The 20,992-nt window shown below is 44.9% G+C and overlaps 1 protein-coding gene across 2 annotated transcripts in view; it reads left to right on the forward strand.

The window, feature by feature from the left end:
* The first annotated feature begins 7,021 nt into the window (after nt 1–7,021).
* The window catches only part of FAM107B (family with sequence similarity 107 member B), a 70,664-nt gene continuing 56,693 nt past the window's right edge, over nt 7,022–20,992 (forward strand). Inside the window, exon 1 of one of the 2 annotated variants that reach the window (XM_038530059.1) lies at nt 7,022–7,066. The gene's annotated coding sequence lies outside the window, so the exon portion shown is untranslated. Of the gene's footprint in view, nt 7,067–7,627; nt 7,746–20,992 lie in introns of those variants that run through there. The other variant, XM_038530057.1, reaches the window with a different exon arrangement.

A 20,992-nucleotide genomic window follows, 5' to 3' on the forward strand; every position in this document is an offset into this window, starting at 1 on the left:
TAGAATTTAGTGATTCAACACTTAACATACAACAACCGGTGCTCATCACACTAAGTGCACTCCTTAATCCCCATTTAACCCATCCCCTTGCCCACCTCCCCTCTGGTTACCACCAGTTTACAGAAGATATAGACAGATATAGATATGGATATAAATCACTATAAAACCACTAACCATTAAATCTAGAAGAAACAGCCTTCAGTGAATGTATATGAATATATGTATATGAAAAGCATTTCAGAAAGAAGAAAAGAAAGTTGGAGAGAAATGTAGAATGTTCTCAATGAATTGGCCATTTGTTTTACACAATAGTTATTTGAATTAGTAAACATATAGGAATTATCTTTATTGTGCTCAAATATGAGATGGTTTGTTTACTCATTACTATCTACTGTTAAGATATCATATTTTTGACAGGATGAGGGTTTGAGGATTTTTCTCTCTCTCTTTGCTTTTTAGAGATTTTTGTTTTAAAATACAGGAAGATCTCTCAGGAAATCCTCTTTTCTGGTGCTGGATTCATGCGAGGAAAAAGACATAAAACTCAGATCTTCACATCATTCAGGAGTTGTTTATGTGGCTAACAGCTGTTTCTCTTGATTCTTAGGTAATATTTTTTAAAAGATTATATTTATTTATTTGAGAGAGAGAGGATGAACAAGCAGGGGGAGGGGGAGAGGGAGAAGCCTGAGATGGGGCTGGATCCCAGGACCCCAGGATCATGACCTGAGCTGAAGGCAGATGCTTAAACGACTGAGCCACCAGGTGCCCCTCTTAGGTTATATTTAGTTAGATTTTAATCACTATTTTATAAAGTCCCTCTGATTTTAAAATTATCAATAGCAAAGAGCGAATGTTTTGTAAAAACTAAATTAAACGTTTTAGGCAACACATTGATTAGAAAATTTGAAGTTAAACTCTTAAACTTTAAACTCCTTAGAAAGGGCAGGGGTTTAGTTACATTACAAATTATAGCTTTGTTGTAGAGTTTGCAAAATGCTTTGTAGCAGATTCACTACTAAAGGGGATAAAATTCATTTTTATTATTGGTCCTATTAGCATATTTAATGAAGTGGCTCCACTCTTGTTCACAAATGCTCATGCAAAGAGGCTATTTTGATGTAAGACCTCATGATGTTGTTTACAGTACATTCATTTTGACTTGGGTCTTTCTTCTGATCTTTCCTAGATCCTACTAATTTTAAAAGGTACGTACATCTAGCTATGCTGTGAAGTGATTTTGCAGAGATAAGGAAGGTCTCAAGCCCATTGACCTTAAGATAGGGAGGCGATCTGGGTCAGGCTGGCCTAATCACACTAGCACTGTAAAAGAGTCTAGGAGCAGAGATGGAGAGAGATAGAGGTTAAGGGAGGCAGAGATAGGAAGCATGAGAAGGATTTGATGTGTCTTTGCCAACTTGATAATGGAAAGAGCCCCATGGTAAGGCACATGGACAGCCTTTAGAATCTGAGAGTGGATCTTAGTTGACAGCCAGAAAGGAAACAACAAGGAAACCTTAACCTTGGTCATACATACTGGACAAACTGGACAAACGAGGAACTGCGTTCTGCCAAGAGGACCTTTGCGGTCCAGATGTGATGGGCCATGGGCTCTGCCAAGTTCTTGATTTTGGCATGGCGGCGGGGGGGGGGGGGGGGGGGGGGAGACCTTGAGCAGAGAACCCAGCCAGGCCATGCCTGAAGAAAGTGAAGATGAGCTGATCTATGGGTACTGTCTGAAGTTGCGAAGTCTGTAGTAATTGGTTATGTGGCAAGAGAAAACTAATACACTGGTGTGGAATTTGGTTAAGCTTAGCTTGTTTAGAGACCTAACGCTATTTTTACCTCTAGTCTCATTCTTACCTGAAAGCCAAAACAAATAAACAGAAATCAAGTATTTACTCTGATCTATCAATTCAGGACATGAAGCCAGTACCAATTTATGGAACCTGTTATTATGAGCTTTATGTTCAATTGCACGTGGCTTTTGGCTTGTTTATAGATCAGAATGATATCCCTTGAGACTACCATTCTCAGTTGTCACAGTTACCCTCCACTCTGGTTCCTCAACTCCAACTTGGGGGAAGATTCTTTGCAGGGATGACTGCCACAATTCCTCCTATCCTTGGATCTGGGTGCTCAGGTCCCTATGTAATGTGACCACTGCTTTTACCATCAAGGGGTGGGGGCTATTTCCCTGAACCTCGGATTAGGGCTGGCTCTGTGCTATTTTTGAATGCTAGAATGTCACAGAATGACCTGGTGGCTAGACCTCCTGGGGCCCTACTGCTTCCTCTTTCACCCTCTTGGACACAGCTGCCCCGTGAGGAAGTCTCAGGGATCCTGCTGAGAGGCTATGTGGAGGGCCTCTGAGGCACCCATGTAACAGCTCTAGGTAACATCTGGACTTTGAGGCCACTGGGGACATGCTGGGCCTTGGCAGGCCTCCCAACGGACGTCAAACATGTGACAGAGCCTGGCTAAAACCAAATGGAGCAGAAAGAAGCTAATCCCAGCTGAGTGTGGTCCCCGTTGCCAGACCCTAGCATTGTGAGCAAATCATTCATTCTTATCTACTAAGTTTTGAGGTAATTTATTCTACAGTAATCGTTCACTGATACAGATATTAAAGAACATGACTTTTACAATACTATTTTAAAATTAAAATTTTATTTTTTTAAAGATTTATTTATTTCAGGGAGAGATTGAGAAAGAGGGGGAGAAAGAGAGAGAGAGAGAGAGAGAGAGGCGGAGGGAGAGAGGAAAACAAGATTCCTCGCCGAATGTGGAGCCTGACAAGGGCTTGATCTTCCAATGGGGAGATCACAACTTGAGCTGAAACCAAGAGTTGGATGCTTACAACTGGGCCACCCAGGGGCCCCTAAAATTTTATTTCTTTTTTAATGGATTATCTATTTGAATGTCCGCATACACAGTACAAAATTTAAGATACAAAAGAGAGTATACACATAAAATGAATTTCCAGCCTTCACGGCACTGTGAAACCTTTCTCATCTCTCTGGAGCTCTTCAGGACAATAGGTAGGGCATAAAGGAACAATTTCAAGAGTATACATAGGGAAAAGTGACCAAAGTAGGAGCTAAAGAACATCTTATTCCAAATTGATTTGCGTTGTTTTACTTCATGCCCCAGATGTTCATCACTGCTTTCTTCAGTTTTCCTTAGGAATAACTTTAAAAGGCCTCTAGATGTGAAAGCAACAATGAGGTTAAAGTTGAGTGCATGGGCGACCTTGTGGGTAAGTGTTATAGGATAGGAAATTATCATCCACGTTTTCTAGTAATGTCAGGTTAGGGACTCTATGACCAACATATTAAGTGACTCAACCCTTCAGAGGAGTATTTTCTTTATATTGTATTTGGAGAAGGCAAGTGGGGCAGCCCCGGTGGCTTAGCGGTTTAGCACGGCCTTCAGCCCAGGGCCTGATCCTGGAGACCCAGGATTGAGTCCCGTATCGGGCTCCCTACATGGAGCCTGCTTCTCCCTCTGCCTCCTCTCTCTGTCTCTCATGAATACATAAATAAAATCTTAAAAAAAAAAAAAAAAAAAAAAAAAGCAAGTGAAAGGTCCTTGATGTCTGTCGCCTGATAATCCGTGTCATCCCAGGAGCAAGAAACCCAAGCAGAGCACAGGAGGTGCCTAGGCCACTGACATTTCTTGGAGTCCTGTCCACATCCAGAATGTGGAATCTGTAGAACATCATACCTGGGCTGAGAGTTGGTGTGACTTGGCATAACCCTGGGAAGTCTACTAGTGCCCTGAAAATCTAAATGTATTCATTCTACAAACATCTACCATGTACCCACTATATTCCGGGCACTGTTGGTAGATGGTATGGGTACAAATATAAATATCACTCTAGTTCTTAACCTTAAAGTTCTTACTTCTGAGCTCTATCCATAGGAGCCCCAAACCAAACTGGATACTTGATCCTACCTGGATTAAAATTCCCCTAAGGTTCCCAGAATGTGAAATATTCAGCCCAAAACAGTAGATTCAGTAAGTGGGTATTGGTGTCTTTTCTTTTAAGAAGGCTTTGACTCAAGAAGTTCAAAGATATATTTCATCTCCTCTTACTGTTTTTGTTTAAATTATGTTTTGTGATACAAGGGTAGGCTTGTATCTTAGTGATGGCTAAGAATCTGTGGGCATTTATACCCCAGGCTATGGAATGAGCTACATATTCCTCTCGGAGGGCAGAGGAAATGCTATGTGGTCGCTTCTCACATCCAGACACTCTACCTGCTGTCCTAGCATCTTAGAAGTTTGCTTCAGGCTGCTAGAAGGGGACATTACAGGCTCACTGGTGGGTTAGTGCTTTTCCAAGGTTAGAATCTAGAATTTAATGCATGCTCAGGCTGCCATGATAGTGGCTTAAACAACATTTATTTTCTCATAGTTCTGGAGGCTGGATGTCCATGAGTAAGATGCTGGCAGGGTTGGTTTCTGATGAGGCTTCTTCTTGGCTTGCACATGGTTGCTTTTTTTTGGCTATGTCCTCACATGACCTCTTCTCTGAGAAGTCTCTAGTGTCTCTTCCTCTTCTTGTAATGTCACCAGTTCTACAGATTAGGTCCCTACCTTTATGACTTCATTTAACCTTAATTACTTCCCTAAAGGCCTTATCTCCAAATATAGTCACATTGAGCATTAGGGTTTCAACATATAAATTTGTTGGGGTGAGGGGGAGGGAACACAATTCAGTTCCTAACTATGTTAAGCATGAGGGTGTAAAGATATATGTATCAAGCATAAACTCAGTTCAAGGAGGACATATATTGGGTTGCCTCGGTGGCTCAGTGGTTGAGCATCTGCCTTTGGCTCAGGGCAGTATCCCAATGTCTTGGGATGGAGTCTTACATCAGGCTCCCCAAGAGGAGTCTGCTTCTGCCTCTGCCTACATCTCTGCTTCTCTCTCTGTGTCTCCTCTTTTTCAAAGACAAACCTTTGAATAAATAAATAAAATCTTTTTTTTAAAAAAAGGAGGACATATATTTACTGTAAAGCACAATAATTACCAGGCTCTGCCAGGCATGAGATGGGAGAGAAGGTCCATCCAGTTTGAACAAATGAGGGAAGTCTTTTCAGAGGAACCTGGGCCTCAGAGAGGAGAGGAACCTTGGGGGGTGGAGTGGGGTGAAGGTATGCTAGGCAGAGGGGAGGTGTGTGGAAGAGCATAACAGGCTCTTCCTTCAGTCCTTATATTCACAGAGCAGGGTCATTCAGCAAATATAGCACTCTGGTTGAGTGAAGCTCTGTGGTTGTCTGGGGGATGTAAGAAGGACACATGGGAGAGGTCACATGATATCAAAAAGTATACTACCTTATGGGGTACTATAGCAAGGGGCTTGGACTTGATTATGTAGTAGGAATTGGGTATTTGTTGAAGGGTTTTAACCTGAGCAGATTTGCACTTGGGAAGTTCACTGAGAAGCAGTTTGGAGGAAAAAATTGTGTGTGACTGGAAGCTGGGGTCAGTTGGGAGGCCAGTGTGATGACTGACACCAAAGGCCAACTATGGCAGTATTAGTGGGATGGAGAGGTGGGCATCTAGGCCTCCTGCAGGATTCCTAGAACTTGGGATTGGCTCCCAGGTCCTAGGATCCTGGGCTGGATCCCAGGTTCTGGTTTGGCGACTGGTAGACCCTTTGTTAGTTACAGAAACAATACAATGCAAGGACTGGGAGAAAAGAAAGGTATGTAGGAAACACTATGGATAAAGTTCACACAGGGCAGTTTCTCGGGCTGGGAAGGAACTGCTTTCTCTCTAAACCCTGTATCAAGTGATTCCACCCCTCAGTGGGCTTCAGGGATCTAGGGCTGGTCAGGCCATTTAGAGCTTGTGGCTTTAGAGCATCTTTGGAGTTAAGTTATTCGTTTACCAAAATCTGTAATTGATATGACTGTTCTTTGTGATAATGACCCAAGCTGTTTTAGTCAGAAAAATTTCCCAATTAAAAAACAAAACAAAACACCTCATTCATCTGTTGCCAAGAAAATTAAAAAGGTTTTGATCTAAAATCCACCAACCTTCTGTCCTCCTTTGCTACTCTGAATTAGATATTTCTCTTTTTTGTTCTATGTCCTGATTCAGGTGCATGGTAACCTGAGAGTCTTAGGGTTGGGCAGAGAAGCAATTTACGGTAGGAGAGCTGTAAATAAGGAAAATCAGAGAGGGGGTAAAAAGGAGGTGAGACAAACCTTTCCTCCTGGCGCACAAATTAAATCCCCAATGACTCTTTGATGAGTGGGGACAGGGAAGGAGTAGGAGTAAATTTCCTGGTTTGACAGTAAATTTATACAATTAGTACAGATCTGCTTCCTCTTCCTCCCCGATTCCTTTTGAGTTTTCTCCTGTGACGTATTTTCAGGATTTCAATGGGGACAGCCTCGCTAAGCCTCACAAGCATGGATTGGAGATGGAGGCCGGACACCCACCAGCCCAGCACGTGAGAGAGACAGAGACGGAGACGGGGAGGAGAGGGAGGGAGAGAAGGGTCTTTCCCTGTGGGCTTCCTGACCCTACTCCCGCCACCTTCGAGTCCCCATTTCTCTCTCTCGTCTGGGGACACTTAGGGTTTTTTTTTTCTCCCAACATTGCCTCTCTTCTTTGCAAGTGCCTGAAGCCAACCGGACCCAAACAGCAGAAGGGAAACCTCCCGGAACCGAATCCTCGGACTTTCTCCGAGGACCCGCGGGGCCGGGGGCGCGCTCCCCTCGGGGCCGCCGCGAGTCCCGAGCGCCGAGCCCGCAGCCAGCGCGGCGGGGCGGGCCGGGGCGGGGCTTCCGCCGCCCGCCCCGCCCCCGCCCCATCGCCCCGCCCCCGCCCCATCGCCCCGCCCCGCCCCGCCCCGCCGCTTAATTCGGACGCGCGGGGCCGCGGGGTGTGAAAGAGCCGCCCTGCGCCGGACGGGCCGCGCCGCCGTCGGAGCCGCCGCCCGCGCCGCCTCGGGGCCGCCCAGAGAAGCCGGGCCGCTGGGCGCCGCCGCGGCCGCCCGCAGCGAGCGCCGGGGAGGGAGCCGCGCGCCTTTGTGAGCGCGCCGAGGTAGGTTCGCCGCCCGCACTTACTTTGCACACAAAGACTGGGAGCTCGGGGGAGGCGGGTGCCCGCCCCGCGGAGACCGCGGAGACCGCGCAGCCCGACCCCCGGCCCGAGGGACCCCGGGCGGAGACGGCGGCCGGCGTCCCGCGTCCCCTCCCCGGCGCCCGGCGCCCGCGCGGCGTGGGCGGTGGGGCGGGGGTCCCTGCGTGCGCCGGAGGACGGACACGCGCCGGGCGACGGGCGACGGGCGTGCGGGGGGCCCGGGGGCGGGGCCGGGGCGGGGCGGGGCCGGCGCGTGGCCCCCGGCCCGAGGGGCGCGGGGGGGCGGGGGGCGCCGCGAGGAAGGGGAGCCCGGGCGGCCGCTCAGCTCGGCTTATTGTTGCCTCGTCGGCCCTGAAAATGGAGAGACCCTGCCCGCCTGCCTGCCTGCCTGCCTGCCTGCCTGCCCGCGTGCCCGCCCGCCCGCCTGCCCGCCTGCCCGCCTGCCTGCGGCGGGATGCGCGGCCAGATGCCGAGCCCCCGGCGCCCCGTCGGCCCCGCGCTTTGCGGACGCGCCCGGGGGGGAAGCAGCCGGCTGCGGGGCCGCCGCGAGCCGGGGCCTGGCCAGACAAAGGAGGGGCCGCGGGGGGCTTGCCCCGCCGCTATAACGGTGACCGGCGCCCTGTTGCCCAACAGTCTGCAAGTAGTAACTTTTCCATTTTTGACTCCTTTACGCTCCCTTCCCTTGCAGTCAACCCAGCATATGGGGTGGCGTCTGCGGCCCAAGTAGTCCTGAAAATTGGGTTCCCGTTAATTTCTCCCTTCGGGTCCCTTGGGGATGGCACGGCCGCGTATGGCCAAGTTTTGACATGCTGCCTCGGGCATGGTAACAGCCCCTTCTGAAATGTGAAAAGCAATCCTGTTTGAGACGATAAATTGCAGAGGTTAATCTCTGAGGCAACACACCATACCCTTCCTTCCTCAAAAAAAAAAAAAAAAAAAAAATCAGTAGAGCAAAGTTATTTGATTAGAATGAGTGTGATATTTAAGGGAAATAACAGAAAAATGAAGTGAGGCTTGTTAGACTTTACATTCTTTACCTTGAGGAATTCTTGCTTACAGGTATGTTTTCTTCTTTGACCATGTTCCACGAGCCATTACTTTGGAGATGTTAGCTGTCCAAGTAGCTTTAAGTTGAAATAGTATTTGGGGTGCCTGTCTGGAGATTCCTTAGTGTTAGTAGTTTCAGGTTTAAAACTTTTAATTACAGAATTATGTATGTGTATTATAAAATTGAAAAGAACACAGAAAAGAAGGTCACTTATGTCTACCACCCAAACACACCCAGAGGTTGAAGGCATCTTAGCCTGATTCATGGCTTGGCAGCCACAGTGTGATTGTGTGAGGGAGAGAGAGAGAGAGAGAGTGTGTGTGTGTGTGTGTGTGAATAAAGGAAGGAGTTACAGATTCTTAGCCTTTAGCATTCACATCAGACTGAAATACATCTAATAACCATAGTCTACAGTAGTGGTTTGCCACTTTTCACATAGGATTAATACCAACAAGTTGTCTGAATAGTATTTTCTTATAGCCTAACAAATAACTACCTGCATAAAAGGGAGAAGGGAAGAAACAGGAAAAAAACAGGTACTTTCCACTTAATTTGGAAGAATGAACCGGCAGAAAAGTTTTAGGGACTGTCCTTTCGAATTCAGGAGTTTTGGATTGATCATTTTTTAAGAAAAGAAATATTTCAGCTTTTAAAATATTTAAAAAGTAAAATTCTGTGATTTATGAGAAATATGTGGTGGAAAGGCACCCTTTTTGTAGAACACGGAATGACAGAGATATTTGATAGCCAGATAACGTGTTTACTTCTGAACATTAAAAAAAAAAATTTCCCTGAGTAGTGAGTGGTTTCAAGTGCCTGTGTTCTGTTAAAAAAAAAAAAAAAAAAAAGCCAGAAAACAACACATTATTCAACCATAGATTTGTCATTGAATGCTTTTGTTATTACCTACGTTTATTTTCCACTTGTAAAATCTTCGGACATTTCATTTCTCCAGTTTCCACTTGTAAAATTTTTGGACATCTTCATTACTCCATGCAAAGTGTAGAGGTCTTGGAGACAACTGGAAGTAGATTGATCATGAGGATGATGCAATACTCTTCGAAGTTAGAATTTACAGGAAGGAAGTTGTGGCCTTATTCTATTAGGTGCAATCTTCGTTCCTGTTCCTGACTTGGGGCTCCTTAATCTGGGTACATGCATACAGGGAGCTTTTGCCATGCAGTAGACACTTCTAAGTCAGCATGTGAAGTATATGGTGCAAAGTATGTAGTGGGCTGTAATGATCAGTGTTCCTTCAGAAACAAGGGGATCCTGCCACATGCAAAAGTCAAAAGAAACTCAAAAAACATCAGAATTTTTAGATATTATTTTTCAACCATCCTGTGGCCTTGGACAACACTGTAAGCAATGTAAGCCCACCTGGAATAGAGGTCAGAGTTGAGTAGCTTTGCCTTTTTTCTATAATGTTGCTTCGTGGGGAGGAGAGAAAAGTTTGGGAGTGGCCCAGTGTCATGGACTTGGCTATGGCTGTTTGCGATGGCCAGCCTCTTGCCCCAATGGGCCGCAGAATCCATTCTTCAGGTGTTTAAAAGTAGACCTGGTTTGTGTTTTAGAGAAGTGCTATGAGAAGTCCTCTTCCTCAGCTGTGGTAGGCTGGATATTCTTATCCTTATCTTTGTTTTCTTAATTGTTTAAAATGTCACAAGTAAAGGTGGAAAAGATTTACACTGATTTTCTTTGGGAGTGGTTGCGGGGTGGAGGATTTTTCTCTGAAAAGAGGGACTCCAGTAGATTAGTAATGTGGCTTTCGTGTTATTCATGATGTCTTGTCTGCACTTTATTCTCTCCAGGATTCTGTGTGCAGAATGTTTTTTAAAATGGGTCAGGACATTTGGTTCAGTAAGCTCTAGATTTCAGGCATTGGTAGAAGTCCCCATATATGTTGGGGAGTGAGTCTAGAGAAAGTAGCTGTGGGCACTGGCCCATTTTTGCAACTCATTTTGGGCGTGTGTGTTGGGGAAGCTTTGGTGCTGACGAGAAGTCTGTGTGCACAGCTCAGGGCCATGTAGTGCTGGGATGTCCTGATGAGGCTTCATTTTCTTGTATAATTTCCTTGTCTTATCTTGGCCTATTTTTGCTTTTCCTTTGTGAAGGCAAGTCATTTTTCTCCCCTTTTCCTAGTGCGGAAAGTGCTGGGCCTTATCTATCTGAATTTTTCCTTATGCTCAATACTTAGGGAACTCAGCTGAAAAGGAATTGGAGCTTTTACCCACCTGATATTATTTATTTCATTTCGCATCAATAAAATAAATAATTTGGCAAGCTGATGTAGGTTGCCATTTAGCCATGGTAAATAGGGGCTGTTTCTAAGACTGGTGGGGGAGCTTTTGCTTTTCATTCACTCCTTCATTTAACAGACATTCACATAGAGCCTCTTCTGTGCCCGGGGATTGGCCTAGCATGGGGTGTATTGCAGTTGACAAGACTGATGGGGGGGGGGGGGGTCATGTCCTCATGGCAGGGTAGGTGTGGACAGTATTTAAAGGACTGCACAAAATGACACAAAAGTTGTTTAATGACTGCGGCTCCTGGGTCAGTGAAGCCTCTGCCTTCAGCTCAGGTCATGAGCTTGGGGTCCTGGGATTGAGCCCTGGGTTAGGCTCTCCTGCTCAGTGGGGGAATCTGTTTCTCCCTCTCCTTCTGCCCTCCCCACTGCCACCTGCTTATGCCCTCCCCTCCCCCCCAATAAACAAAATCTTTTAGAAAATTTCTTAAAAAGTTGTTTACTGACAGTCATGGTAAGGGCTGTGAATTAAGGTATCTGAGAGTATGATGTAAATCACAGCTAAAGCTAAGGGGTTGGGTTTCTGATTTAAAGGTGAAGGCCCTGGAGAGGCGTGGGAGGGAAATGAGTGTCATTTGCTCAGGGCTGATCAGTTTAAGAGTCTGGTGGCAGGGGCGTGGCTGAATACAGGAAGAGGACTGTTCATTTTTGTCTCAAGTGTGGCTGCCTCGAGGTTGGGGCAGTCTGTAGTGTGGAATCCAGGAGAGAGGGAAACTCTGGTATTCTCGTGTTCTTGCTGGACATAGACGTCACAGCTGATGGCCCTTGGAAACCAATTGTGGTGGGGCCTTTTGGTCCTGAGCTGTTCCAAAGGCTTCCCAGGAGCCGAGGGCTGGTGTCATCCGGGAGGATGGGGGTAGCTGGCTACAGGTGTGCCCACCAGACGTTCTGGACAGATGAGAAGATAAGATGGGGTTTGTGGGGGAAGTTGTGGGAATTCTAACTTCATGCTTTTCAAAGTCTGGTGAACTGTGGGCAGGAGAACGAAGGGGAGAGGTTCAGAAAAAGGAAGTAAAGAAGAAAAAAAAAAGAAAAAAAAGAAAAGAAGAAATTTGCTTTAGCACTAGGTGACCGCGTTAGCTGTGTTACCAAAGATTTCAGTGGAGGGGAAGCAGTGGGCACCAAGCATTTGTGAAGCACTGGTCGTAGTCTGCTCTGTGGTGGTGCTGGGTGGGGAAGTGGGAGGGAGGCATGGTCTGGTAACAGTCATGTTCCACCTACACCCCAAAGTCTTGGGGTTCTGCGGTGTAAAAGGATACGCCTATTAAAAAAAAAAAGCACCCTTCCCCCACCTTTAGAGGCCATGAAACATCAGAGGCCTCTGGGCTGTGCACAGTGCTTTTTCCTGCTTATGCTTCTGTATCATGAGTTCAGTCATTAGGCCCACAAGTCTTAAATAGAAGGGATGTCTAGCGTACGTAGCCTTCTGGGGTGAGTATGTGTTGTGAAGTCTCCTCCAAAAACAGGATTGAGAAAATGCAGGTTATGGACCAGCTGTCTGCTTCCTGGCTGGTCGTAGGTACATGTGGTTTGGAGCGTTCTTGATTATCCTCTTTGTTGTCAATGCCCACTTGGGTTGCCCTGGAGCACCTATGGGGTGCTGCATGGAGCATACTCCATGAGAGGTAAGATGAAAACTCACATTTTATCCAAGTTTTTCAGGTACCTGGGCCTGTTGCATGCTAATGAGCTTATGAAACGACAGTTCTATTATAAACTGCGGTGTTAGGGACGCCTGGGTGACTCAATGGTTGAGCGTCTGCCTTCGGCTCAGGGTATGATCCCAGGGTTCTGGGATCGAGTCCCACATCAGGCTCCCTGCAGGGAGCCTGTTTCTCCCTCTGCCTATGTCTCTGCCTCTCTATGTCTCTCATGAATAAATAAATAGAATCTAAAAGAATAAAAAATAAATAAAAAATAAACTTCCTGTAGTGTAAATAATCAGAAGTTACTTATGAATGTCTCATGTGGATGAATTCAAATTTCCAGGAAGTTAAGAATGTTATTGTGGATATGTATATTTAGAAAGGCTTTACAATATTCATTTCCCTTATAACTTAATGTCATTTAAAATAGCTAAAGCTGTGGTCTTTATTTTTCTTGCTGTTTTTAATGGATGCACAGAGTAATATAGTGTGTGGGGGGACAGAGAGAGAGAGAGAGAGACACCTAGGTTTTTAAATTTTTCAGAATCCTAAATGCAAGCTTCTTAGTAGTATGATTTTTGAGTGGGTCATTTATTTCTGTTTTTCTACTTTCTCATCTGTAAACTGGAGGTAAATCAATCACCCTTGCCTACCTCATAGAGCTGTCTTGAGGGTGAGGTGAAGCTCGCATGCTTTATAGCTGGTGGAGGGCCCCATAACTCTTTAAGTTGTCATTTGAGGGACTCCCCTGTGGTTCTGTGGCACCCGGGTCACCCCGTTAGGACAGGGGTGATCTTTGAAGGCAGAGGAGGCAGAGAAGGATGGTGAAAATCCGTTGCATCATCCTTTATGTTCCTGCCAGAGTGAGAACATGTTACTCTGTGCTCATGGGATGAAGGCATCTTGAGTACCAAAGTGGCATACTTAGAGTTCTACCTGGATTATTGGCATGTTAACCTAGGAGGGCTTCCATATTCTTTTGTGAAATAAAATAACAATAAATGTGTAATAATATTTTTATTGTTACTAACTTACAATTCTGGAGGATTTCCTACCTGGCAGGCTAAGTGCTTTATGAGATCTCTTCATTCAGAAAGTATTTAAGTTTCCTCTTCCATGAAGTTTCCTCTATGCCAGGCTCTGTGCCAGACTCCGGGTATGTGACGAGGACAGTGGGCAAGACTGTCAAAATCCTTGCCTACATGGAGTTTTCACTATAGCAGGAAGACAGTATGTGATTCTAGGGAACAGCAATGCAATGAAGAAACCAATCAGGCGAAGGGGCTAGAGTCTAGCAGGGCAGGAAGTGGTGGTTTTAATAGGGCAAGGCCCATCTCGGAGGATAATTTGAGATCTTAAGGGAGGAACGGATGAACCTCGCCCCCATCTCTCTGTACAAATAACAGCCCAGAAGCGGGAGGAACTTGCTTTTGGGGAATGGCAAGAAGGCCCAGGTGGATGGAGCCAGTTGTGGATGTGGGGTGGGACATGAACTGAAGTCCGAGTGGACACTGGATTGTGTGGGGCCTGGAGGCCATGGTCTAGTCAGTCATGGGAGGGACTGCACAGGGAATGATAGAGCTTGGCCTTGAGTTCAACATACACCCCTTTGGGATGGAGTGCAGTGGTACCTGCAGAGGGGCCAGAATGGAAGTCCAGAGACCAACCAGTAGGCGGCTTTTGTGAGTCCCTGGGGATGTTGTGATGACTGGGAAAGAACTGGTGGGAACTGGTTGGGTACCTGATACAGTTTGAAGATGGAGCCATCAGAACTTGCTAATGGATTGGAGCTAATATTTGAGAGGGAACGGAGTCAGATATGACATCCACACTCACTTTTAGCCTCAGCGACTTCATGAAGGGTGGCGCCATTTATTGATCTGGGAAACCCTGGAGAGGGGTAAGGGGAGGATGATGTAATGCCCACAGCAGCCTTTGAGAGTCATATTGTTAGGATTCCCATTCCCGTTTCACAGATATAGAAGCTGATACCCAGAGAAGTGAAGAGTTTGCCCTGAAATGAGCAAAGCTGGATTAGGATTGGGATCCAAGTCTGATCCTTGCCCAAGCTTGCATTCTCCACCATTTCTGCTGTCCTTGGTAAAATATCTGAATTTGCTATTTTCACGGAGTGGTATGAAAATGCCTGTGCCAAGGCTTTGGAAACCTCTCTTTTTTAGATCAGTGTGGCTTTATCGAGGTGTAATTTACATTCATACACCTTGCCCATAGTAAAGTGTGCCGCTCTATAGCGCTCAGTAGATTATGCAGTTAAACGACTGTCACCCAGATTTTGGAGTCCATTCCTGTTGCCATCCGCAGTCTTAGGCAACCACGCATCTTTCTTCTGTCTCTAGAATGTTGCTTTTTTTAGACATTTCATCCACAGAGAATTGTACACAACGTGACCTTTTTGTCTGGCTTTGTCTTTGCAGTTCACCCACTGTTGCTCCATGCATCTTGCTTTTGAGGCATGTGTTTTTTTTTGCCTTTGTCAGAAAGAGGTGCTCTGTATTGATAAGAATGATTTCCACTGAGATGGGTCTTAAAGATGATAAAAATAGTAATAGCTGGCATTTACCGAGCGTTTACTCTTATGCCAGGTGTGGTGGTATTCATTGTCTTCTGTGATCTTCCAAGTGATGCTTTGAGGCAGGTAGCATTACTAGTGTTTGACAAATGAGACACTAAAGGATAAAGAGATTTTTTTTTAAGATTTTATTTATTTATTCATGAGAGAGAGAGAAAGGGAGAGAGAGGCAGAGTCATAGGCAGAGGGAGAAGCAGGCTCCATGCAGAGAGTCCGACGTGGGACTCGATCCCGGGTCTCCAGGATCACGCCCTGGGCTGAAGGCAGCGCTAAACCGCTCAGCCACCCAGGCTGCCCAGGACAAAGAGATTTAAAAACTTGTCCAAGGTTATGGTTGAGAGCTGGGAATCACACTTGGGCCTTCTCTCTCAGGACCATGTCTGTATTCCCTGTGTGGATAACACGTTTGACTTCCCAACTTTAGAAGGAGTTTGGGATCCCAATGGGAGTAATGCACTTGCCAGATAAATCCAAAATCATAGTTTTAAGGAGAATATTTGTACTGCATTTTTACTTTGACATTACCATATGGAAATTATAGCATCTTAACGTGATTTGTTTGTGAAGTCGCTTTCTTTTAGGTCTCCTGTTTGTTTTTCTGTTTTTGTCTTTTTTTTTTTTTTTTTTTAGGTCTCATGTTTGGATGGCGCCAAATTAAAAACACATAATTATGTCATAAGACAGTGCTTGTATATTTGAGTAGTGTTTTAAATATTATATTTACCAGAAATGCCATTTTTGTACAAACTATCCCCAGGCTACTGCCTTATTAATGGATGGAATTTAATTAGGCATGATGCATTTTTCAAGATGTTTATATAATTATATTATACATTAATACATTTTTCCCCTCTTTGTAACAATTCTGTATTCAAACAGTGTTTTTTTCTATTCACATATAATCCATATTGGAGGATTTTGTATTCCCTATCGAAGAGGAATTCTTTGTGTATCCCCAATATTCTGAACATTTTCAAAGCATTTTAAACACCTCCTGTGTGTTTTTCTATTTACCTTTTTTTTTTTTAAAGATTATTAAGTAGCTTGATAAGAGCTGGTTATATAATTTTACCCTCATGAGTAATAGCCTCTTTAGAATAGGACTAACTTTACACTTTGGTTTCTGTTGAGACACTTTTTACTGGCCTCCCAGCTTCCTGACTTTCTAAAACGGAATTACAGCATTGTTAAGCTAACTCTGTAGGTGTAGTACATCTTTCATTTTTAGGGATTTTTAATTATGGACCCAGTTTACTAGTTCAAAATAGCAAACAAAAAGGCCACTCTTTATTTTAGAATACCTGGTTTGAAGAGTGAAACAAATGAACAGTTTTGCATTTTGATCTAAAAAGATTTCCTTCAAATCTTTAAAAAGTCTCTATACAGTTAGAACCATGGGGGAGTCCGCTGTGTTTTAAAAGAAGATTGACCAGTAAAATGGCAGGTCTTTGAAACCGGTGAAAGGAGAGAAACCCTGTTCCGCAGCCATTGGGATAGTTTGGGCAGCAGCAGCAGCAGGTTAAAAGCCCTAGAACTTGAGCTAGAAACTCTGGGAAAGTCAGATTTGGGGGCGGAGTTAGAGACTCAGAAGGTGTGGTGAAGAAGCCGTATCTTCACTTGCCATCGCCGTCTGTTCACATTTACTGTTTGTACCCTGGCTGGACGGCACATTTCAGCTGCCGAGGCCACCAGTGTGCAGAGTTTGGAAGTTGGAAACAGGCCCCAACCTGTTTCTTTGTTCATCCCAGGCTGGCTTCTGGCTGGCTCTTTAGCCTTAGGGAAAGGGGATGTTATAGTACAAAGACAAATCAAATAAAACTAAAATTGCAACAAGTGAAAAGTGATGGAAATGGTGTGAAATGTGTGCCATTTGCATTATGTATGTTCTGCCTCCATTAGATAGATTTGAAAATAGATGAGAAACAAAAGGAAACTCAACCAAACTCTCCGAGGAGTAGAGGCAGGAGTGGAGAACGGCTGAAGAAAGCAAACGTGAAGTTGCCACTTGGGTGTTGCTTGTGTGTTTTCTCCCATTGCACAGGTAACTTGCTTGTTTCAGATGCTGGTTTTCCTGCTCAGAGCAGTGATTTTATGCTTTTTACATGATGGGTTTCAGATGGAGCTTGGGGCTGCTGGAAACCTATTGGCAAAACTTGTTCGTAGAGGAACCTGTCCATTTCCTCCCTAGGTAACCCCAGGAGCTAACTGCCTCTTGTTCTACCAACTGTGAATCTTCCGAATCTTACCTGCGAGTCTCCCCTTTCCGCATGGGGCTTGGTGAGGCCCAGCCATTGGTGCCCTGGTCTCCCTATGGGCCCTGCCCTTTCATTGTGGAGTGGCTGAACACACAGTTCCAGAGCATCAGATGGCAAGGTCTGGGAGAGGGCAGGGGTCTGTAGAACTTCCACCTGCCCGGGGTTGACCTCATGCCTAGTAGCTTAAAAAGGTCTTTTACAGTAAGTTTTTTTCAAACTGGCACCAGGATAGAGTCCAGACTTGCAATCTGATTATTACATCTCCCGAAGCTTTTAAACTCTGGAGCAGCTCTTCTTCCCCCACCCTTTTCTCCAGAGCTGTTGATTTGTTGAAGAATCAGGTCAGTTGTCTTGGAAAGTGGCCCACATTCTGGACTTGGCAGCTGGTTTTAACCTGTTCCACCAGTCTCTGTAATGTCTGTAAACTGGAAGTTAGCCCTAAAGCTTGATGAGATCCACGTCCAGTTGTTTGGGTGAGATCCATCTGTTGGTGGTGGTGGTGTGTACTTCACGTTGCATCATCTGAGAAGAATGTCTGGGTACCTCGGGGTGATACCGAGGCAGGTCACTGAGTTCACAGGGTGGCCTCTTAATCCTTTCATCGTGAATTTCTTATCTTCCTCTCCCCTGATGTCTGCTAACATCCCCTGGGGACTGTTACCCAAACTAAGGATTTCAGGACAGGTTGTTGATTCTTCTTTCTTCATGGACATGGACATGGTTAGGGAGAGTGAGGCGGAATTGAAACGGGCCAGGGGTCAGGGAATACCAGTGGTGTTGATGCAGCCTAGGGACATCCAGATGACTCTTAGAGAAGTAAAGATTGGTCTGGTTTCCTCCAGGTATCTCGGATATTTCCTGTCAGTACAGCTGATTACCATTGTTTTTTTTTTTTACGAGTGTTACTCCGTCAGGTTAATTGTATTGTAATCTTGCTTAGCAGCAGCATTAAGATCTGCCCTGTTGTTTACATAATGTGGGTGTAAACAACCTACCACCTATATTAGGAGATTATGGTGTGGGTTTATGAGACAGAATCCCGTGTGATGGTGCGCACCATGACAGATTATCCTTTTCAATAATCATTATAAATCTCCTGCTTCGTAAGGACGTTAAAGCCCTGTCTTTCCTTAGAAGAGGTGTCACTGAGGAGTTTAAAACAGTGAGGGGAGAATGATAAATCTGAAATAGTTGCTGTTCCACCCAGATTTAAGAGAAATGGACTTTTAGTGGCTGCTTTTCGACTTCATTGTTAAGCTTAGGAAGGATAGGTTCTTGCAGTGTTTTCAGCAGGAAATAATTGAGAGCTCCTTTTATGAAGAAGGGTGGTTACAGCAAATGAATTTAATTTACATACACGCTCCTTCACTCCCAAGCCACACCAGGACACATTACACCACATCCTGATTTGGGGACAGCCCCAACATTTGAAAGCCACAGGAATGGAAATCTATTGATTCCTCCTAGCACAGGCAGGCCTTCCTTTTGCCACTGTGTGTTCCTGGAAACCACTTGTGAGAGGGATCATCACAAAACAGGATTCCCTTAAGCACAGTCACACAATGGGGAGTTGTGTTTGTGACCACACCTTTGGTATCCAGTCATGGCTGGGACCAATAAATCCCAAAAGAAAGGTGTGGGTACTAGAAGCATAAAGGCGTTTGACCTGGTAAAGCACATCACGTTGTCAGAGAGGATTTGAGCTTGGAGAAGCCACAGAGATCATCTAACCCAGACTCACTTATTTTGTGAATAAGCCAACATTCAGACATGGCGACTAGCTTGCCTCAGACCACACAGCTAATTACTGGTGGAGTTGGAACTGAACTCAGTCCAGAATGATGGTCGCTAATACTTAATTTCTTGCACACATGCTGAATGTTTTATGTGCATCATTTTTTGGATCCTCATCCATCCCGCAATTGTATTTTGCCAAAGAGGACATTGGTATATACAGACCTTCAGTAACTGATCCAAGATCACTAGAATTCCATACACTCGCTACAGACAATGCACGCTTATCCACCCTGGGGCATTGCCCTTCTCTTCACCCCTTTTTTCTTTTCCTCATTTCTTTCTTTTTATTATTTTTTAAACTTTATTATTATTCACTCAAGGAATGCTCTATTCCTTGTGGCCCATAACATTACCGCTCTAGAGCCTTCCATATACTCTAAAGATCTATATTAAAAATCTATAAGCTCTAATTTATTGTAAAATGGTCAATGGAAAATGAAGCACTTGCCATAATCAGTATTTAAATAATTGCTTTGCTTATTTAACAAGTGGTTCTACTTGGCTCCTTAGTATGTGGAGCTCTTAGGTGGTAGATGGTTCAGGACTCTTAGAAGAGGTCTGGGTAGGTGTGAATGGAGGGCTTTTTTCTTTTGATGAATACCCTGTGCCCACCCAAAGCTGTAAAGGTATAATTCCTTTGATAATTAAAACCAGTTGCCCCTCATCTTTTAGCGCTGGAAACATCTCTGAGGCACTGGCTGGAGGTGGGGTCTGAGAAGCAGAAGTTTTCTCCTCTCCTGTTCCTTCTCTTTGTTTCTTGTCTTCAGTTACACCCTAGGAGTCCTATGGCACAGATCTCATCAAAAGCGACTCTTCTTGTGGGGACCATTGTGCGAGGGGTGGTGGGCAGAAGGCAGTGCTGGTGAGTAGTCAGCCCACTAGACATGGGAGATTGTGTTTGGTGTTGGTTTTCTGAGCACTGGCCTCTTGCTGCTTCTGACTGGAAGACTCCCCTCTTTCTCTGTCCAGGCTGTCCCCACAGAGCATGGTGTGGGTGTCACAGAGGCATTTATTAGACTGGTTGGTCTGGGTTATGTGAGTCCATAGGGAGGGGAAACGTGGAGACCTTGGTAACGTCCAGGGAAATGTCCACTTGGATGTCTCTCGTACTGTGCTCCGCTGGTCACTTTAAACAATTTGCGGTTAAACAAAAACACAGTTAGCTTTGCAGCTGTCCATATATATGCCCGAAATAGGTCTTTTTGGGGGGGTTTTGTTTGATTTCAATGCTTCTAAATTGCATTTTTCATGAGCTTCCTGTTTGATTTGCACAGCTGAAATCTGTAATGATTGGATGTACAAGGCTTTTTTTTTTTCCTTTCTTTTATTTTTTTTTTTTTTTTTCCATTTTTGCTAGAAACAAACCAGCTTACAAATAGAGTCTGGAACATGTTGCATGCATGTGCTTCTCAGTGAGCCTTAAGTCAGCCGTAGCTGCCCGACTTCATACACTCCTATTTATAGCCTCTTCAGGAGAACTGTAAAACATTAGATGTTCCCTCTACGAACCTCTTGTTGACGAACACGACTCTCTAAATGGAGGTAAATGAGTTTTTACTCATGGATGATTCACTCCCTAATCTCCTTTAAACACATACCCTCTGTTTCTTGGAAGTGTGGTCACCCTGGTCGTGAGCCCATGTTGTCATGGGATTGACTAGGAGATGAGGCCTCATGATGTGGAGCTCTGGCTGGGAAGCAGAAGCCCGGGAGTGCCGACTAGACCAGCATCTCACAGCTCCTGAGTGTGTGCATAGGACTTGAATTATCTTTCCTCCATCCCTGAGTCAATACAGGTTCCTTCGTGTCACCCACCTTGAGTCACCCTGCCTACTGCACCTGTTGCCACTGCTGAGGAATAGAAACAAAAACCCAAGATCGAAACTTCCTAGATACTGGGATGATGATGACAATTTTATGGCAGAAAAAGAATGTTAGAAGAAAAGCAACTCACACAATTCTGTCATCGTAAAAAACTGCCCTTTTGGGGGGGATGTGTGCATTCTTAGCTCTTGTTTCGACTAATGTCTTAAAAACATTAAGTGTAGTTACTTGAGACACTGAGAAAGCCTAGGGACTCATTTGAATGTAGGAGAACTATCTTTGCGAACTCTCGTCTGTTCACATTTTGACTTGTAGTGCAGGCAACTTCCTACGAGTAAATACATATATAATTTCTTTCTAAATAAATATACGAGCGTATTTTTATAAATAAGAATAACTTAGAATATAGTTCTAAGAACAAA

Source organism: Canis lupus, chromosome 2 (assembly GCF_011100685.1).
Source record: "Canis lupus familiaris isolate Mischka breed German Shepherd chromosome 2, alternate assembly UU_Cfam_GSD_1.0, whole genome shotgun sequence".
Lineage (NCBI taxonomy): Eukaryota > Metazoa > Chordata > Mammalia > Carnivora > Canidae > Canis > Canis lupus.